The sequence below is a fragment of the Ailuropoda melanoleuca genome, chromosome 4, assembly GCF_002007445.2.
Source record: "Ailuropoda melanoleuca isolate Jingjing chromosome 4, ASM200744v2, whole genome shotgun sequence".
NCBI lineage: Eukaryota > Metazoa > Chordata > Mammalia > Carnivora > Ursidae > Ailuropoda > Ailuropoda melanoleuca.
Genome location: NC_048221.1, coordinates 14,359,575 through 14,380,583, shown reverse-complemented (window position 1 = coordinate 14,380,583; position 21,009 = coordinate 14,359,575). Strand labels below are relative to the sequence as shown.

General features: G+C 42.9%; 1 long non-coding RNA gene across 1 annotated transcript; it reads left to right on the top strand.

Annotated features, from left to right (window-relative positions):
- The first annotated feature begins 906 nt into the window (after positions 1–906).
- LOC117801883 lies at positions 907–20,850 on the top strand. The gene is made up of 3 exons (XR_004624658.1): positions 907–1,609; positions 2,028–2,124; positions 20,824–20,850. It is a non-coding gene; the product is annotated as an uncharacterized LOC117801883 (long non-coding RNA).
- Positions 20,851–21,009: the final 159 nt, after the last annotated feature.

Here is a 21,009-nt window from a genome sequence, read left to right as displayed (position 1 = left end):
GAGAGAAAGAAAAAGAAAAGGTTTTGTGAATCCCTGAAACTACCCAATGCATATTTGAGAGTTACAGGAATCCGGGAGGTTGAAGTAAGACAGAAAGAAGTTGTGCAAAGCTGTATTCAATTAAAATTTAAGTTGCTTTCAGCCCCTTGTGCCAAAATTCTGTAAACACTCGTCTTCTTTCACACAAAGTGTATACACCTGGGAGGCAGAGTTTCAGGTTAAGATTCAAAATGCGCAGAGAAATTGTGTGAGGTTTGGGAAGCTACTCAACCCTTCTGAGCCTCAGTTTCCACACCTGTAGAATGGGGATCATAGGCCTACTTGACAGAGATGTTAGATACGTAAAAATGCCTGTCAAGTGTCCACGTTACCAGCAAAGTATATTTCAAAATAAATGAAAAGATAATATCAATCAGACCAAAGATGAGGTGCCCAGCTTTGTAAGCGGCCCCATTCTCAGGAGAATGAGAGGAGCTACAGGTAACTAAGGTTCTTCACAGCTGCACTGGAGAGGACAAACATGAGAGCTGCAAGTAGGTAGCTATTGTACTTATTGCACAGTGACCTATGTAGCGAGGGTGGAATCCCTAAAAACACTGCAAGATACAGAAACCACAAAACGGCTCCTAGGAAACAACAACAAAGCAATCAGTGCAGCATATAGGAATGGGAATGGGGTTCAACAAAGTGTCAGAGCCACAGACTCTAAGCAGAAGACACTGAACCACAATGAGCGCCCAGCACCCAGCACATTCTGGAAGTTACATAGTCCTTCAGCCCTGAAAGCAGCCGGCTGGGAGCGACTGGGAGACTACAGCTCCCAGAATGCCCGAAGAGAGGCCTTTTCTCCGGCCCCGCCCCTCCGAGTACCAGGGGCGGTCCCGCCACACCCAGAGGAGCCCGCTTCTGCCCCAAGCCCGGCTCCCAGAGGCGCAGCGCGGCCCAGCGGGCCCCGGACAGCCTGACTCGCGCTGTAATCGTGATAGAGCATCTTCACGAACTGCCGATAGCGCCACTTGTTGTGGCCGAAGCCTGATTTCTCGCAAGTCGGCACATCTGACAGCCTGAGGGGAGTTGGCCGCGGGTACAGCCCAGCCTCCAGGACTCAGCACGCCCCGCCCTTCCCACCGCCTAGCTCCCCGCACTACTCGCCACGCCCTCCGAGTCACGCCCCTTAGGACAGGCGCTGTGCCGCCGGGCCGCGCACGTTGAGGCTGCCCGGGGTGGGGAAGGGGGTTTAGCGGCTCGCGCGGACCTGGCGGTTGGTGAGTCTTCTTGGAACCCGCGCGGAAGCTCCTAAGCCGGTATTTGAAACGTAAACTCACCGGTTACGATGGAAATACCGGTAGCTGGAAACCTGGAACTTGCCTTTTCAAAGCCACCTTTCCCGCCGTCACCTCTGCCCCTCGGGGCTGCCATAATCGTTCCCATGGACCCTCGGTGGTGTGGCTGCCCGCAGAGTGCCCCTCGGCCCCCTGGGCTGGCTGAACAGCCCATACCTCGTCAGTCCTCTTAGAGGAACTGCCCAGTGCTATGTTGTGAAAAAGAGAAACATGATAATGAACAGGCCCAATGCTGCGTGGTACAGTTGGGAAAGTCAGGTGGGCAGGTCAGTGACCTCCTAATCCATTACCCTGGGGGGACCACGCCCAAGCCACTTCTCTGACTCCCCGCTCGGGCTGGTTGACCGGACTCCCGTTATCTCCTCTCGTGGGCCTCTTGGCCTCATTCACTCGGGCCGGCAGGACCATAAGCTCCTGTTGTTCCTTCCTAAAAAATCAGGGAAGTTTGTGGAGGAAGGTAGTACGACAGTTTCTGTCCTACTGCCCCGGCTCCTTTGGAAGCCCCTTAAATATACCTTTTTAAATATCCCTTCGGAACCACAAAATACTTAAACAATTTGTTGCTGTTGGGGGCTATAGTGATAATTTTTTTAAGTCGTTTTTCCGTTTATCTGATTAACTCCCAATTACTCCGTCCCTACACACGTCTCAAACTTACTTACGCAAAGTTCCAATTCTGTGCAGGAAGGATGCAAAAAAAGCAAAATATCCATGGTATGACTTAATGGAGCATCAATCCTACTGCCAGATTTGGAAGAACTGAAGTTAAGTAATTTCCAAGGTAAGTAATTAAAAACTTAAAACTAAGACGAAGTTGGAAAATCATATGCCATTAATGATTGTTAATAGTCTATGCCTGAAATGTCAGGATTTTCTCTAAGAAGAAATTCTGAGGAGACCTTATTTCCCATCATTTTAAGTAGAAAAAATTATAAGGCATAGCAAGTCCATCAAAAAACACTGCCAGTTTTCCGCGTCTGGCTGGCTCAGTCACAAGAGCTTGCAATTCTAGGGGCGCCTGGGTGGCACAGCAGTTAAGCGTCTGCCTTCGGCTCAGGGCGTGATCCCGGCGTTATGGGATTGAGCCCCACATCAGGCTCCTCCGCTGTGAGCCTGCTTCTTCCTGTCCCACTCCCCCTGCTTGTGTTCCCTCTCTCTCTGGCTGTCTCTATCTCTGTCAAATAAATAAATAAAATCTTAAAAAAAAAAAAAAAAGAGCGTGCAATTCTTGATCTCTGGGTGGTGAGTTCAAGCCCCATGTTGGGGTTCGGAGTGAACGGTCAATTCTTCAGGCGTCTTTGGTGCAAAAAGGGTGGTTTTATTAAAGGGCAGGGGACAAGACCCTTGGGCAGAACTGCACTGGGGTGGTGAGGACTGGCCAGTTATATACTTTCAAGTTGGGAGGGAGTTAGGGATAGTGTTAAGTCTCTAAGGAATTTGGAAGCCACGTTTTCAGGACCTTGAGGGATTGGCTGTTGTTAGGAAAAGGGCATTTACTACCGTCTAGTAAAACCTTAGTCATGAGACCCATCAGATGTATATCAGTGGGCCATATGCCTGGAGGATGATTGCTGACATATATCTTGGCAGGTTGGGGGTTGGCGGTAGAGATACAGGAAGTTTCCAAAGGAATTTTTATATGTTAAAAACGACTTACTTATAAGATCCTGGAGGTGGGGTTAATGTTAAGCTAAGATTGCCTTTTGCCTCTAGCAAGTATTGAGTTGAGTTCCTAGAGGAAGGTCACTCTGCCTGTCGCAAGGACTGGTCAATGGGCTGTAAGTTGTAAGGAAATTGAGGGTTTTTTTCTATATTTCTTTTGCCTTTGTTCTCCACATCATGCTGAAAAAATTAAATCAAAAAAATAATACTGTCTTTAGCATACAGTTGCTTTTTGTGTGGTAGCAGTGACCTTTTCTAGACCAACAGCCTCAGATATTGGACATCTTGCCGACACTCCAAAGATCTGCAAAATGACTAGTGTGATTGATGGTCTGCTGATTGTATTTGAAAGTAACATGAAACTTTTCCTTGTTTAAAATGTATTTTTTGAAGACTCAGTTTAAACTCTTTACATATGTATATAATATATATGTATATGTATCAGCTAAAAATGTTGAGAGAGAAATAACTGCTATGCAATTTGGGTATTAAAAATTAAAACCTTTGGGGTATCTGGATGGCGCAGTCAGTTGGGCGTCTGCCTTCGGCTCAGGTCATGATCTCAGGGTCCTGGGATTGAGCCCCACATCGGGCTCCCTGCTCAGCAGAGAGTCTACCTCTCCCTCTGCCCCTCACTCCCACTCATGCTCTCTCTCTCTCTTGCTCACTCTACTCTCTCTCAAATAAATAAATAAGTAAAATCTTTGAAAAAAAAATTAAAACTTTCTTCCAGGAAAACATTAATTGGGGATATATTCTGTGGGTGTGCCTGTATTATGAAATAGATGGCAGGGGCACCTGGTGGCTCAGTCAGTTTAGCTTCTGCCTTCAGCTCAGGTCATGATCTCAGGGTCCTGGGATGGAGCCCTGCATCGGGCTCCCTGCTCAGGGGGGAGTCTGCTTCTCCTCTTCCCTCCATCCCCTCTTCATGTGCTTGCTTGCTCTCTCTCTCTCTAAAATAAATAAATAAATAATCTTTAAAAAAAAGAGAGAGAGAGAGAGAAATAGATGCCAAAAATCCCATTGATTTTAAAGATTAAAGTTATAACTTGGTAAACTTGGAGCTGAGAAGTCCTTTCAGATTCTGACCCCAGAGTTCTACAGTCCTGTGTCAGTAATGATCCCTTGCCAGCCTTGGCATACAAACGTGCCCTAATGTTGTGTACTAAACATAGACCTCCTTTGACAACTAAGTTCTCTCCATTTACCATTCTTCTCTGCTCCATTCATGCTACCTCTCCTCATCTTCGCTCCTAAACCCTTTCCAGTCCAGCTTCCCTCCATAACACTTCACCAAAATGGCATTCATGGGGGTCACCAATGATTGTCATTTTACGAAATTCAAGATTAAGTTTTCGTTCTCTCAGTCTTTTCGCTGCATTTGAAACACGACTGACTGAGTACTTCTTCCATCTTAAAACACTTTTCTCTGGATTTGCCTCCCTCCAGATTCACTCCCACCTTACTCTTATCTTTTATTCCTCCTCCTCTTCCACCAGTTATCTGAGATCCTCAGCCCCCTTCTCTTTCTTATGGGCCCTCTCTTCTCAGAGCAAACCTACAGAGGCTCCCAGCTTTGAATACCATCTATCTGCTGAGCACCCCCAAGCCTGGGTCCTCTTTTCTGGGGGGAGCACTCAGGAGTCATCACTGACTTTCCTTCCCCTCTCACCCAGTCCTCCAGCAAGTCCTGTTGGCACGCATCCTGACTGCAGCCTCTTCTCACTGTCTCCATTTCTACACTAGTTTCAGCCACTGTCCTCTCATACTGGTCTTCTGCAGACTGCCTCCCAACCCAGCTCCCTGCTTCCCCTCTTACTCTCCTACAGTCCATTCCCCAGTAAGCATCCAGAGTGCTCCATAGAAAACATGAAAGACATGATATATGTTAACCCCACACCCCAACTCCCCCTTCACTCCCCCCCCCCCATTAAACCCTCCCACTGGCTTCTTGTTGCAACAAAATAAAAGCTTAGGGGATGGGGGAAAAGAAAAGAAAATAAGCACTTAGATAACTGGATAACCTGGCCTCTGCCTAGTTTTTTGACCTCATCTCCTATCCTTGCTTGTTCGTACTATTGTATGTCAGATTTTCTGGTATCTAGAGCTGAAAGCAATCTTAACTGAGAAACAGATATAAAATCATAGAATCTTAAGCATGGGAGGCACGGAAGGAAAAGTCTTGGGAATGTGTTTTAAAAAAACACACACAAAAATATGCAAAACAATGAAAATATAACTGATCTGTGTGCATCTAACCAAAATAATGTAGTAACAAATAACAAAGTGATTTTTTTTTACAAACCAAGACAACTTACCAAGAAATATAAAAAATACCTTTCATTATATTTTGAAAACAAAAAGATACATTTAGTAAATATGAAAGGACAAAAATTTTAACACCTTACATTTCTGAGCCATAATGCAATAAAATTAGAAATAACAGAAATTGGGAATTTAAAGATGCTCAACTCTTTGAAAATGTTAAAATATTCTTTTAAATAAATTAATGCCTGGATCAGGGTGCAAACCCAAAACACAACTGCAGTGCCTGTAAATACACGTGCTTGCGAATATGGCATACCCGGATATATGCAGTGGTGACCAGAGAGCTCTCTGAGCCAGAAGCTCCTGTAGGGTCCAGGTTATGTTCATCCTCCTAACTCCGCCCTGGAGTCATTTACATCATTACAAGTGGGAGCCACATCGAAGGCAGTACCAGGAACTGTTAACTCTTACAGGTACCTGATACGTGGGACTCCCTCCTGCTGAGCCTGACCTTGACTTCAGGATCCTTTCCAGCCAGGGCTCCAGGCAACCGCCACTAATGGATCTGTGTTGTATACAAACTCAAAACTGCCCTCCAACAGCGGGCAGCCTGGAAACTGGCACCCGCAGCTGCCATGGAAAATAAATGATGGCCGTCAGAAGAATACGTGATCCACCTCACATGAGGACTCAGGATCCCAGGAGTTCTGGTCGGGCCTCAGCTTCACATCTGCCTCATCCACAAAACATTCCTGATCCTCGGGGCGCCTGGGTGGCTCAGTTGGTTAAGCGTCTGCCTTCGGCCCAGGTCATGATCCCAGGGGCCTGGGTTTGAGCCCCTGCTCAGGGCGCAGTCTGCTTCTCCCTCTTCCTATGCCACTCCCGCCTGCTTGTGTGCACACTCTCTCTCTCAAATAAATAAATAAAATCTTAAAAAGAAAAAAACAAAAAATTTCTGATCCTCACCCCAGCTGTACCTAGTTGTCTCTCTCTCCTAGAATTTCCCTGCATGTCTTTCTTTGTAACTCCCTTGCAGGAACGAGGAAAAATGCTGCTTGTGGAGCGCTGTTATGTGCCAGGCACTATGACAATCAAGAAAGCCTATGCCAAAATTTTGCACTTCAACCTAGAGGACATGCCAAAAAAGAACTGCCACTGAATTTTCAATCAAGGACCGTTCCAAAACTCTTCAGTGACCTCACCAAGCAGTGTGACTCTGGAAAAAAGCTCAATTCTCACCCTAAGTGAAATGTCTGTTCCCGGTGCCTGAGAGGACAGAGGCCCAGAGCACACTGTGGCAGATCCCCTGGGCAGAGGTGTGACCCAGCAGTTCAGGAGTGAGTGGGTGTCCTCAGGCAAGTTCTAATTAATTTGTACCTGAATAAAAAGGATCGGGTTAGAGAAAGGGGCTCTTGAGTCTGGTAAGCGAATTTTAAATATACAAAAGTTCATCCGGAAGCCATCACCCTACATTTGCTCTCTAACTCATAAGATTTCGACATGAGGCAGAAGAGAGTGAAGGCCACCCTGCTAGGCACCGCCCTAGATCCATTTAGATCTGGATCAGGCTCTAACACCAGAGAGGCGCACTTGTGTGCTAAAGGACCTACGAGGCGCTGTCTCTCCAGCTGAACAGGGCTCCAGAAAACCTTAGTGTCTCCAGCATTCTGGACAGCTTCATCTTTCTTCCTTATGTTTTTGAGGTAGAGTGTACTCAGGACTGTGTCCTGCTTATACAGAGAAGGATTTAAAGGGCTGCAGACAGGTTAATTCACCCAGAGCTCTGAAGATTGCTACACCAGCAGTTGGTGGTCTCATTTCTTGTATTACTGAATGATCCGTTAATTCAGAGACACAGTGTAACAACCTCAAAAGGATGTCAAAACCAGGACTGCAGAGGCCCCAGGCCTGAGCCACGGGAGGCCATAGAGCAGGGGTTCAGAGTACAAGCTCCTGACACAAGCTTTGCCACTCACCAGCTCCATGATTGTACAAAGTGCTTAACCCCACTCAGCGTTCACTTCCTAAACTGTTCAATGGGCACTTGTACCTAAAAGGAATTGAAATGGTCTAGAAAGTCTGTGGCCACTAGTAAATGCTACTGTTACTTGTTGGTGTTAATATCACTACTATCAAACCTGCTCGAGGGAGTGACAATCCTGTGTTCTCTAAGACAAACATGAATGAGAACTAGTCCAATCAATAATCACCTCCCCCAACCCAGCTTTAAAAGCAACTCAGAAAATAGATGTTAAATGCTTCCCCATTAAATGTTGTTTTGTTTTTTGTTTTATGTTTATTTCTACAGCAGTATCTCCCCTCCCTGACAGGGAGGAAGAGACAGAAGAGCAGGAGGGGAGAAGTGCCCCAGGGCAACAGTCCAGTCTCTGAAGATTCATCCAGGTTGGGGCAGTGGCCAGCCTGTCCTCTTATCTCCCCAGTGGCTCCCAGCCATTCTTTAAACTCACCGGTGTTTTGGATTCAATGCTTTTGAATGCTGTGGAATTGCAGGCACTCCCTTGGTTTGAACCCCATGCAGAGCACCTTGGCAGTCCGCACCTGCTAGCCTCCCCTGCACGTAAGCCTCGACTTCCCTGCGCATGCGCCGTAAGCTCCTTGCGCCACTCCTGTCCTCGCAGCTGTCGCCTCAGCCTGGCTCGGCTCTCATACCTGTCGCTGGGCTCTGTGGAACTCAGGATCTTCTTGCTTCCTCTTTAAAAGCAGTCTTTGGTTTTATCCCTGCCTCGGCTCTCCACCACGTGAGCTTTCTCTGGCTTCGCTGTGTTTTAAGGGCCACACCAGTTCTTTCTGGGCAGGCTGAAACACGGGTCTCTGTCTGAGTAGGAAGTTGAAGAAGCTCCCCAACAGCCCCCTGTCAGCCCTGGCTGTTGCCAGAGGGAGAGGCTGGGGCCCCATCACCAGGCCGCCCAGCATGGAGGGAGTTTCCATTGTAGGATAAACCCTGAGAGCAGCTGGTTCCATGTGGGGCTCTACCACATGAATGGTAGATGCCGTGGGTGGAGGGGAGGCCCCAGGGCCACGTTGGGGACTGTGCTGGGGAATGGGGTGGTCCTTGTCTCCAGGCCTGGTGAGGGACTGGCAGACACTTTGGCTGGGCTGCTGGCCTTCCACTGACTCCCAGTCTTCCCCAGGCCGCCAACTTTCTGAGTCACAGAACACAACAAAGGTGGGAATGACAGGCTCCCTAAAACCTCATTTCTTTGCGTTGGCGGAGACCCTAGGCTGAAGCATGCAGGATGGGGAAAGACAGCAGCTGTTGGTAGGGTCAGCTGAAGGCAGGGGCTTCACAGCAGTGGTCCACCCCTCCCCCCTGGGGCTCTTGCCACCTAGGATCAGGTAGTCGGCCATCACGTCGTCGTAATTCCAGCCCATCAACAGGTCCTGGATCTGGTCCCACCCATAGCCTATGGATAACATCACCTCAGTTCTGCCAGGGGTCCCTGTAGTCAGGGAGTGGCTCAATGTAAGGCTTTAGTTCTTCTTCATGGACCATGTTCATCCATGGGTCCTTCATGGTTTCCTCTAAAGCACTTCTCTCACTGGGATTGAGGGTCAGGAATTTCTCTAGTAGGTTTTCACACTCCACAGACATATAAAGGGGAATGTGGTATATTCCGCTCAGTACCCACTCCCACAGCTCCCTGAAGTCCTATAAAGGCAGGGACTTGCTGGTCACTGGACAGTCATTGTATAGAGGATGGCTCCCGGCTCCACACGTCCACTGCGAGGCTCTTGTACTTTTGGCATAAGGGGCACTACCACAGAAGGTGTTCAGCTTATGACCAACAGTGAACTCATTGCTGAAGCCAAAGTCTGGAACCTTGATGTTCAGGTCAGCTTCCAAAAGCAGGTACTCTGGCTTTAGGTCCCTGTGGACAATACCCTCCTCGTGATGGTACTACACAGCGGACACTGTCTGGCAGAATCTGCCCCCAGGGCTGCTGCTCTCTCATGCAGGCATGGTCCAGTGGGTGATCGGGTGCCTACAGTGCATTCCGTGACCAGGCAGAGTGTTTCCATGGTGTCAGTCACCTCCAGTAGTTTCATGACTCGAGGGTCGTGAATAAGGGCCTTTGTGCTCTGGACTTCAAGGAATAGTCTGTCGGGGCTGGAGGAGCTGTGCCGGCTCTTGTTAATGACCTTCATGGACACCTCCGTCCCACTCAGGTTGCCAAACCAACCTCACTTCAGCAAAGCCACGCTGGCCAACGGTCTTGAGGAGCCGGTAGTTTTCAGTGTGGGTCTCCTGGTCGCGGGAATGGCTGCGAGGTCCTGCAGCTCAGTGACTTACTGCTAGCAATACTAACTAGAAATGCGCCCTAACAGTACTAACAAACTACATAAAGATGAAAAAAAAAAAAAAAGAAACAGAGAACAAAGAGGGGGAAAGCGAACTGTGGTCAAAAGTCCCTCAGCTCACCAAACACCAGCTCCCTGGCCTAAAAGAACCAAAAAACGTAGGCCTGGCCAAGGGCTTATACAGAGAGGTACTTAGGATTCTCTCTTGGTGGCCCTTCTTGAAGTCGGTGCAAGAAATGGACCTGTTAAGGCTGGGAATAATTCACAGTGGTTTTCTCAGTTGGGTCTCAGGAACCCTTTACTCTTTATAGAGGGGGAGGAGAACACCCCCAAAGGCCTTTTTGTTTATGTGGCTTATAGCGATTGATATTTGCCTTAGTAAAAATTAAAACCCGAAGGATGCTTTGGTGGCCTTTTCATGTCTAGTTTGGAAATCTGTAATAATTTTTGGTGTTTAAAGAAAGCCATGATGTCTATACTTAAAATAATTCAGTTCCTTTTTCTTGAAACTCTGGCTGATCAGTGTCAAAATGGTACCACAACTTAACTGGCTTCGCAATAGCTATTGACAAAGACTCTCCTTGACTAAACTTTAGTCTTTCTCCTCTAGGCCTGGCCCTCGTAGTCTGTCCTTGGCTGTCCTGCACCACTCAGTTGTAGCAAGAATCTTGCTGAGTTAGTTTAGAGAGAACTCCCCACCCTCAATATCTGATAATATCCTTCATCTCCCCTCTTCAGTATCTGTGAGAAAATAGAACATATGTATCAGTCTCTGCCCCCGGTTCCTGGCACAGGCTCCTGAAACCCTTAAAATTTCCCAAGTGTTTGGACCACTAGGAGCATCTCTTGTTCTAATATTCTGTCTTCAACCCCAGCTCCTGACACAGGGCTTCTAAATCCCTTGGAATTTCCTGGGTGGTAGGAATGTCTTGTTCTAATGAGGCAACTCTGGATGGACTCCTAGATGACTCCTGGATGGAGACTATCATCAGAAAGACCAAGCCACGATTAGAGCTTGGAATATGCAGCTCCACACTGCTGCCCCCCCCAAATCCTCAAGAGAGGGGAAAGGGGCTGGAAATGGAGTTAATGATCTACATGAGGAAGCCTCCATAAAAATCCCTGTAGTGTGGGGGGTTCAGAGAGTTTCCACATGGATGAACACATCCACACTGGGAGGGTGAGGCGCCCCAACTCCCTGGGGACAGAAGCTCCTGTGCTCAAGACCCTCCCAGACCTCACCCAGTGTATGTCTTTTCTAACTATTCACGTACCCTTTATCATATCCTTTAATAAAATGGCAAGTGGAAGTGTTTCCGGAGCTCTGTGAGCCACTCTAGCAAACGAATTGAACCTAAGGAAGGGGTTGTTGGAACTTCCATTCTAGGGCTAATGAATCAGAAGCACAGGTGATAACCTGGACTTGGTTTGGCATCTGGAAGTGGGGGCGGGGGGGTTGCTTTGTGGGACTGAATCCTTAACCTGTGGAACCTGACACTATCTCTGGACAGATAGTGTCAGAATTGAGTTGAATTGTAGGACATCCCAGCTGGTGTCATGGAGAATTGCTTCATGTAGGGAAAAAACCACACATTTGGTGATCAGAAGTGAAGTGTTTCATGTGAATAGTAAGGGAGACTCTCAGGAGGAAGACTCATGCATGGGTGGAAAGACTGTGGGTTTTCCCTTGTACAGCGTCTGACCACCCTGGCCTGCCTTCAGCAAGAATCCTGTCAAGTCTGTTTAACTGGAATCTTTTTATTCCTGAGGTTTCCTCTTAGTAATTTTCCATCCGCTGACCCTGACCCTGCTCTTTGGCTATAAATCCCCATTTCGTGCTGTCCTGGGGATGGGGCCCAGTTCTATATTGAGGCCTCTTTTTCCCCATTGCAATAGTTTCTGAATAAAACCTTTTACTGCTTTAACTACTACTGTCCAGCTCCAGTTCTTCTTTTTTCTTCCAAATTGGTTTTTCTTTAATAATGTAGGGAAATCTGTTGCATAAGACACAATAAGGTACGTGTTCAACTTTTGTAAAATTGAGGGGGAGATAGCTTTCATCATATTTTTGTCTCTTATTTCCAAATTTTGCCCACAGTCTTTGGAGTAGATTTCTTCCTTCCATGAGCCAGAGAACTTGCTATGTCCATTGCAGTATCTTTAAATGTGGAGGTTGCAGCTGTGGGTGACAAAAGCAAGTCTTCTTTATTTTTTTAAGCCCACAGAGCCGTCATGCTCCATTTCCATATCGTTCAGCCTGGGTCTGGGGATCAGGTATGGGCTTGGCACCAAGACGTGACAGAAGGGAGAAGTCCATTTATTCCTTCTCTAACGCTCTTCCTTTCTTCATGGAGATCTGAGTCTCTTACCTATATCATTTTCCTTCTCTCTGAAGAACTTCTTTTAACATTTCTTGACAGGCAGATCTACTGGTGATGTAATCCCTCAGTTTTTGTTTGAGAAAGTATTTTTCCTTCTTTTTCTTCTTCTTTTTTTTTTTTTAAGGATATTTTGCTGGACGCTGAGTTCTAGGTTGGTGGGTTTCTGGAGAGAAGTCTAGTGAAAATCTTGTCTTTGTTTCTCTATAAATAAGCTGCATTTCCCCACCTGCCTTCTTGCAATTCAAGATCTTCTCTGTGTCTTTGATTTTTCTGCAGTTTGAATATAATATGCCTAAGTGTAGACTTTTTTTGGTATTTGTCTGCTTACTGTTCTTTGAGCTTTCTGGTTGTAGTTTGGTGTCTGTCATTCATTTTGGAAAATTCTCAGCCATTATTACTTCGTATATTCCTTCTTTCTTATCCTTTTGTATTACAAGTATGATTACATTTTTATAATTGTCCTACAGTTCTTAGATATTCTGTTCTGTTTCATTCTTTTTTCTCTTTGCTTTTCAGTTTGAGGAGTTTCTAGTGACATATCTTCAAGCTCACGGATTTTTTTCTCAATTGTGTCCAGTCTACTGCTGAGCCCGTCAAAGGCATTATTTATTTCTGTTAGTGTCTTTTTATTTCTAGCACTTCCTTCTGGTTCTTAGAGTTTCCATCTCTCTCTTACGTTACCCATCTGTTCTTCCATGTTGTCCACTTTTTCCATTAGAGCCCTTAGCATAATGATCATAATTATTTTAAGTTCCTGGTCTGATAATTCTAAAATTTCTGCCATATCGAGCCTGGTTCTGATGCTTGCTCTGTGTCTTGAAGCTGTAGGTTTTTGCCTTTTAGTGTGCCGTGTAGTTTTGGTTGAAAGCTGAACATGATGTACTGGGTAAAAGGACCTGAGGTAAATATGCCTTTAGTGTGAGGTTCTATGTTTATCTGTGTAGAAGTTAAGTCATATTTACCGTCTGCTGAAGCTTAGGCGTTAGAGGCTAAAATTTCCTGTGGTGCCCTTGTATTTTTTCCTCCACTGTTGTCTTTGGGTTTTCCCCGAAGACTTCTAAAACAAAATCAGCGGCTTGCAATTCTTTCCATTGTAATCTTGTTATTGTTCAGGAGCTATTCGTAACAAGGTGCTGGTGAGGTGTGGACGGAGGGGAATTGTGCTCTAGCCCTATGATTAAGTCAGTTAACTTTTAGCGAGCCACTGCCTCAGGCTTGAGACCTTCAAAACTGCTTCTCGGCCACTCCCCACCCTCTTGCTTAGGAGAGACTGGAAGGCTACAGGGAACTGGAGCTGGTTATTTCCCGTTCCTCATGTCTGTGAGGGTCTGGTAGAACCCAGAATGGTTAGACTTTGGTAAGATAGTTTCCTTGAGGGCAGGGTTTTGTTAAGGGGAACAGAATACTCTGGGCATATTTCAAAATGGTTACTTTTTCCCTTCCCCTGAGGGAAGCAGGCATGTTTTCTGTAATCTTCAGGGAGAATTTGAGGAGGCTCCTGGAGGTAAGCTCATGAAAGTGTGGGACCCACCCCCTTAATTTTTAACTCTCAAGCTTGTGGACACCAAGCCTCTGGCATGCTATTTGGCAATTACAGTGTAAGTTTCTTACCCCACCACTGTCTCTAACAGCTGCTTCTGATCCTGGTAAGCTGACTGACTCTCTCCAGTTTGGGGGTGGGGGGGTAGTAGTTTGCCCTGTGATCTCAGTTTCCTTACGGATCTAAAAAAAAAAGTTGTTGATTTTCAGTTTGTTTAGCTTTTTTCTTATTGTGAAGGCAAGAGTGACAGCTTCCCAAGCTGAAACCAGATGTCTCATTGAGATATTTTTCTAGTTTTCTTTTTCTATGCCAAATAACGATGCTACATGTATTCTTGTATATGTCTCTTGACACACGTGCATTTCTGTTACCTCAGGAGTGAGATACGTGGTCCTAAGCTATGTTCACCGTTAGATCTAGTATACGATGTCAAACCAGTACACTCCCTCTTAAAGCAAATGAGTTCTCACTGCATCACATCCTCACAAACCCTTGGTGTTGGCAATCTTTTTAATCTTAGGTATTCTGGAGGACATGGAGTAGTATCTCATTGTGATTTTAATTCAGATGTGCATGATTATTAAGGAAGTTGAACTTACTTTGATATCTTTTTTTATAAATTATACGTTCAGTTCTTATACCCATTTTTCTGTTAGATTGTCTTTTTCTTATTGACTTACAGGAGTTATTTACACATTCTGAATGTGAGCCCTTTATCAGTTATATGTGTTAAATATACCTGTTCTCTTGACTTTCCTCTTTACTCTCTTAATGGTGTCTTTTGATAGGCCCATATTCTTAATTTGAGTGTAGTTCAATTTATCAAGCTCTTCCTTTATAGCTATTGCTTTTTGTGATCTGTTTAAGAAATCTTTCCTTAACTAGGGGCACCTGGCTGGCTCTGTTGGGAGGACCATGCAACTCTTGATCTCAGGGTCATGAGTTCAAGCCCCTCATTGGGTGTAGAAATTACTTAAAAAAAAAAAAACTTTTTAGGGGCGCTTGGGTGGCGCAGTTGTTAAGCGTCTGCCTTCGGCTCAGGGCGTGATCCCAGAGTCCTGGGATCGAGCCCCACATCAGGCTCCTTCGCTGGGAGCCTGCTTCTTCCTCTCCCACTCCCCCTGCTTGTGTTCCCTCTCTCGCTGGCTGTCTCTCTCTCTGTGTCAAATAAATAAATAAAATCTTTAAAAAAAAATTTTTTAAAAAGAAATCTTTCCCTAACTCAGATCATAAAAATAATTTAGTAAAGATTATTTTTTAACATTCATGTTTAAATGTACATTTCTCTTTGAATTGATATTTATGAATGGTATATGATAGTTTTAAGATTTGCCTTTTGGGGCACCTGGGTGGGTCAGTTGGTTAAATGTCCAAGTCTTGATTGTGGCCCAGGTCATGATCTCAGGGTTGTGAGATTGAGCCCCATGTCAGGATCTGCACTGGGCATGGAGCCTGCTTAGGATTCTCTCTCTCCCTCTGCTCATCTCCCTGCCACCCACTTGCACTCTCTTTCAAAAAATAAATAAAATAAAATAAAATAAAATAAAATAAAATAAAATAAAATAAAAAAATAAAATAAAATAAAAAATAAAATAAAATAAATAAAATGAAATAAAATAAAAATTTGCCTTTCTATATGACCTAGCACCATTAATTTTTTAAATGCATTTTTATCAGTAATCTACAGTACTTTTGTCATAGCTCATATGTCCCCATATGTGTTGGTCTGTTTTGGGGCTGTGATCTTTTCCATTGTTCTATTTTCTATTCTTGTTTCAATATCACTGCCTTAACTTTTATAGCTTTTTATTAAGTTTTTGAATTTGTAGAATTGTCTCCCTTATTTGGTTCTTCTTTAACAATGCCTTGGCTCTTCTTAGCCCTTTACATCTCATATGTATTTTGGAATCAGATTTTCAATTTCTATTTTCAAAAAACTGTGCTGGAATTTTGATTAGTGTTAATTTTTTTAATGTATTTTTCAAGTTTTATTTATTTAAGTAATCTCTACACCCAACGTGGGGCAGGAACTTATGACCCTGAGATCAAGAATAACATGCTCTTCCAACTGAGCCAGCCAGATGCCCCATATTTAGTGTCGATTTTTAATTTTATTTATTTTCACAATAGTCCTTTTATCTTTCTCTGATTTTTATTATTATGGTTAGGTTTTGTAAGTGATGATAGCAGTATTGCTAACAGAAATCAGGAGCAGTATTTCATGTAATTTTTAAATGTTAAAAATCTCTGCAAGAAAAAAGACCTTTTAGTTAATGTTTATAACTGGTCTATAACTGGTCATTAAAACACATTTGTTAGCATAACCAGTCAAGATTGGTGGGTCAGTTTGACATTTGGTGGAAATCTCCAAGTCCTAGGAGGGACAGATGGAGTGTTTGACTATTTCTGCAGAAGCAAACAATGGAGGTTTTTCAAAATTCCCAAGGATCTATAGATACCTTCTCAGTGAGCCTAAATTTATCAAAAATATCTTAAATGCTTTATTTTGGGGAATAATCTTTTTAAAAATGAGATAAGCTTATTCTGTATTTCCCCTTGCTTATTTTTGCTTTTCTTGCCTGTGCTTTTTGTGTCAGATCCAAAAAGTTTATTGCCAAGACCAGTGAACGTCAGGGAGCTTCCTTTGTATGTCTTCTTCTAGGAATTTTATAGTTTCATGTCTTACACTGAAGTCTTTAATCAATCTCAAGTTAGTTTTTTTATGGTGTAAGATAAGGATTCAATTTCCTTCTTTTGCATGTGTGGATACCTAGTTTTTAATAGTCTACTAAAGGACTATCCTTTCCTTATTGTGTATTCTTGGTACCCTTGTCAACAGTTAGTTGACCATATATGCCTGGGTTATTTCTTGGCTCTCTGTTAGGTTCAAGATAAGTGTATTCTGTGCCTTCTACATGACACTTATTTTTGTAACCAAGTCATGTTATTTCTATGCCCAAAATCACAATAAGGAAATCCAGATATATAAATTTCTTGATGTTTCCATATCAGGAGTCTCAAATTCACCAGAAACCTGTAAGCCTCACTTCACCTGGTTGATGTAAAATAACTACTGGATGATGACTTTAAGTTGCCCAGTGTTTTATGTATCAGTAAACTGTAGAGTCACCTACCAGACTTGAATAACAATTGGCATTATTATGTTTAAGAAGATAGATGACCACAATAAAAGTGAATATACCTTTAGGAAAATCTGTTCCTACCTTACAAATTTACTAGTATGGCAACTACTTTAATTTCATTTCATGATAAGTGTATTATTCTGAGACTAAATACAACCACCATTCAACCCAAATAGGCATGAAGCAGCCCAGACACTCTCTTTACTTGCGGGTCAATCAGTGTCCAAGGTTGAACTATCCATCAGGCACCTGAGCAGAAGGGTTGCTTCTAGACACATCTGAGTGCTGGTTCATTCCCAGATGGACAGGAGGTCAGAGTCATCTTTCTCACAGTAAACTGCCCTGTGGCCCAATATCCTGGGGTGCTCACCTTCACTGTTGGGAATTACAGTACTCTAAAGTGAGAGTTAGGGTGGGGATGAGCTGCTGTCAGAAAGCTGTACCAGGGCTATCTGGGAATGACTTTCCTTTTAGGCCCCACATGGCCTGGTTAAGAGCCCTTGCTGTTCTTTTCTTTCTCTTCCTGTCTCCTTAGCTAACCTGGAAGAATCTAATTAACACATTAAACTAAGATCCCTTATACTCTCATACTCTAGAATTATACTGAACACAGTAAACACTCATTAATTCACACTAAGCAGTGTGAATTTAAGATCTTATCTGAGAGAGGAGGAGAGGGAGAGCAGGAGCAGGGGAGGGGTAGAAGGAGAGGGAAAAGCAGACTTCCCGCTGAACAGGGAGCTGGAGGTGGGGTCCCACATTCCTAATTATTCCACTTGGACTAAACTGAAGTTTATTTTGCTCAGCAAAATTTTGTTATGGATATATGAAATTGAAAAGAGAGGGGGCAGGGGCGCCAGACTGGCTCAGTCAATGGAGCATGTAACTCTTGATCTCAGGGTTGTAGATTCCATCCCCATATTGTGTGTAGAGATTACATACATACATACATACATAGATACTTTTAAAAAAAGAGCAGAGGAATTATTGAAAATATTGAAGTGAACAGGCTATTAATTTAATATGTTCGTTTAAAATTATTTATTTAAAAATTTATTACCCAAGGAACATCAGTTAGGTAGGATGGATAAATATTGTTAATCTTTGTTTTGTTCAACAAATATTAACTGATCACAGAAGCGTGGAATCTATCAAATATGACATAGTACTGTATATTAACTTAAAAAATAAAAGTGCAACCTAAGAAATGCCTGGAGTGTTGTTTTGCCACCTACCAAATATATATGTACACACACAGGCCAATATCTCTGATGAATATAGATGCAAAAATCTCAGCAAAATATTAGCAAACCAAATTGAACAGCACATTAAAAGGATCATACACCATAATCAAATGGCATTTTTTCCTGGGATGCAAGGATGGTTCAACATACACAAATCAATAAATATGATACACCACATTAATAGGAGGAAAAACAAAAATCATATGATTATCTCAACAGATGCAGAAAAAGCATTTGGCAAAATTCAACATTTTTGCATGATAGAAAACCATCAAATTGGGTATAGAAGGAACATACCTCACCATAATGAAAGCTATATATGAGAAATATACAGCCAACAGCGTACTCAATGGTGAAAGGTTAAAAGCTTTCCTTCTAAAATCAGGAACAAGAATGCCCACTCTGGAAGTCCTACTCAGGCAAGAAAAAGAAACAAAAGGCATCCAAATCAGAAAGGAATAAGTAAAATTGTCTGTGTTTGTCAATGATATGATCTTTTACATAAAAAAAATACTAAAGAGTATCAAAAAACTTAGTATTAAGGCAAATTCAGAAAAGTTTTAAATTACAAAATCAGCATGCTAAATTCAGTCGCATTTTTCTGTACACCAACAATGAACTATCTGAAAAAGAAAGACAACGACATCTACAATAGCACCGAAGACACTAAAATACCTGGGATTGAATGTAACTAAGGAAGTGAAAGCTCTATGTATTGAAAACTAGATTTTCATGAAATTGAAGTCACAGAAAAATGGAAAGGTAGCCCATGTTCATGGACCAGAAAAGTTAATATTGTTAAAATGTTTATACTTCCCAAAGCCATCTAGAGACTCAATGCAATATCTATCAAAATTGCAGTGCCAGTTTTCACAGAAATAGAAAAAATGGTTTAAAAATTCATGTGGAACTATAACAGTCCCTGGATAGCCAAAGCAACCCTAAAAAAGGACTAAGCAGAAGGCATCACACTTCCTGATTTCAAAGTATATTACAAAGTGATAGTAATCAAAGCAGTATGATACTGGCATAAAAACAAATAGACCAATGGAAGGGCACCTGTGCGGTTCAGTCAGTTAAGCATCTGCCTTCGGCTCATGTCATGATCTTACCGTCCAGGGATCAAGCCCCACCTCCGGCTCCCTGTTCAGTGGGAAGTCTGCTTTTCCCTCTCCCTCTACCCCTCCCCCCTTCTCGTGCTCTCCCTCTCCCCCCTCTCTCAGATAATATCTTAAAAAAAATAGACCAATGGATCAGAAACAAGAGCCCAGAAATAAACCCCCACATATACAGTCAGCTAATATTTGTCAAGGCAGCCAAGAATAAACAAGAGGGAAAGGACTGTCTCTTCAATAAATTGTGCTGGGATCAACTGGATATCCACATGGAAAAGAATAAAGTTGGGTGCCTGTCTTACACCACTCACAAAAATTAACTCAAAATGGATTAAGGATTTAACAAGACCTGAAACCATAAAGATTCCAGAAGAACACATAGGAAATAATTTCCTCAACATTGGTCTTGGCCATGATTTTTGGATATAACACAAAGCAAAAGTGAACAAGGGGGACTATACCAAACCAAAATGCTCTGCACAGCAAAAGAAATAACAAAATGAAAAGGCAATCCATGGAATGGGAGGAAATATTTGCAAACCATATATATATGGGGTAAATATCCAACATATATAAAGAACTCATACAACTCAATAGGAAATATATCCAGTGAAAAAATGGGCAGAGAACTTGAATAGAGATTTTACCCAAGAAGACATACAGATGGCCAACAGATGTTCAACATCACTAATCATCGGGAACTGCAAATCAAAACCACAGTGAGATATCACCTCACACCTGTTAGAGTAACTATTATAAAAAAGATACAAGATAACAAATGCTGGCAAGGGTGTGGAGAAAATGGAACCCTTATGCACTGTAGGTGGGAATGTTAATTGATACACCCACCATGGAAAACTGTATGAAGGCTCCTCAAAAAAAATTGAAAATAGAACCACCAGCAATCTCATTTCTGGGTATATATCCAAAGGAAATCACTATCTCCAAGACGTAGCTACACCCATGTTAATTGCAGCATTATTTACAATAGCCAAGACATGGAAACAACCCAAGTGTCCATCAACAAATAAATTGGTAAAGAAAATGTGATATATACAACTAAAATGTGAGATTATTCATATACATACATATATATGTATGTATTAGATATGTATGTATTTGAATATTAGTCATAAAGAAGGAAATCCTGCCTTTTGTGGCAACATGGATGGACCTTTAGACCTTGAAGGCATTATGATAAGTGAAATAAGTCAGGCAGATAAAGACAAATACTGTATGATCTCACTTATGTATGGAATCTAAAAACATGAACTGGAGAGAGTAGAATGGTGGTTGTCAGGGGCTGAGTGGTGGGAGAAATGGAGAGATGTTGGTCTGAGTGCAAACTTTAAGTTACAAGATGAATAAGTTCTGGGTATCTAATGTACAGCATAGTGACTATAATTAACAATATCGTATACTTGAAAACGTCCTCAGAAATGGGCAAATTAAACAGGATATTCTCAGTTTCTTTCTGAATAAAGAAACTGTTTGGAATCTACTTTGATTTCACAATTTCGAATTACCTATGTATTTAAAAACAATTGTCCCTGAGAAAGGGAGGTTTAACTTATGATGACATTCAATGTGCTCTAGAGTGTTCAAAAATAATGACCATTTTGGACCTAGATAACATATGATGATTTTATATATACAAAGATCTGATTGGCCAATAGCTGGTCTACAAAAAAAATCTTAAAAAATTAATAAATATAGAATATTAACTAAGTCCTATTGCATTATGTTCTTCTTTTACAAAGTCTTACATATCTTTTTTTTTAAAGATTTTTATTTATTTATTTGACAGAGATAGAGACAGCCAGCGAGAGAGGGAACACAAGCAGGGGGAGTGGGAGAGGAAGAAGCAGGCTCACGGCGGAGGAGCCCGATGTGGGGCTCGACCCCACAACGCTGTGATCACGCCCTGAGCCGAAGGCAGACGCCCAACCGCTGTGCCACCCAGGCGCCCCTACAAAGTCTTACATATCTTAAG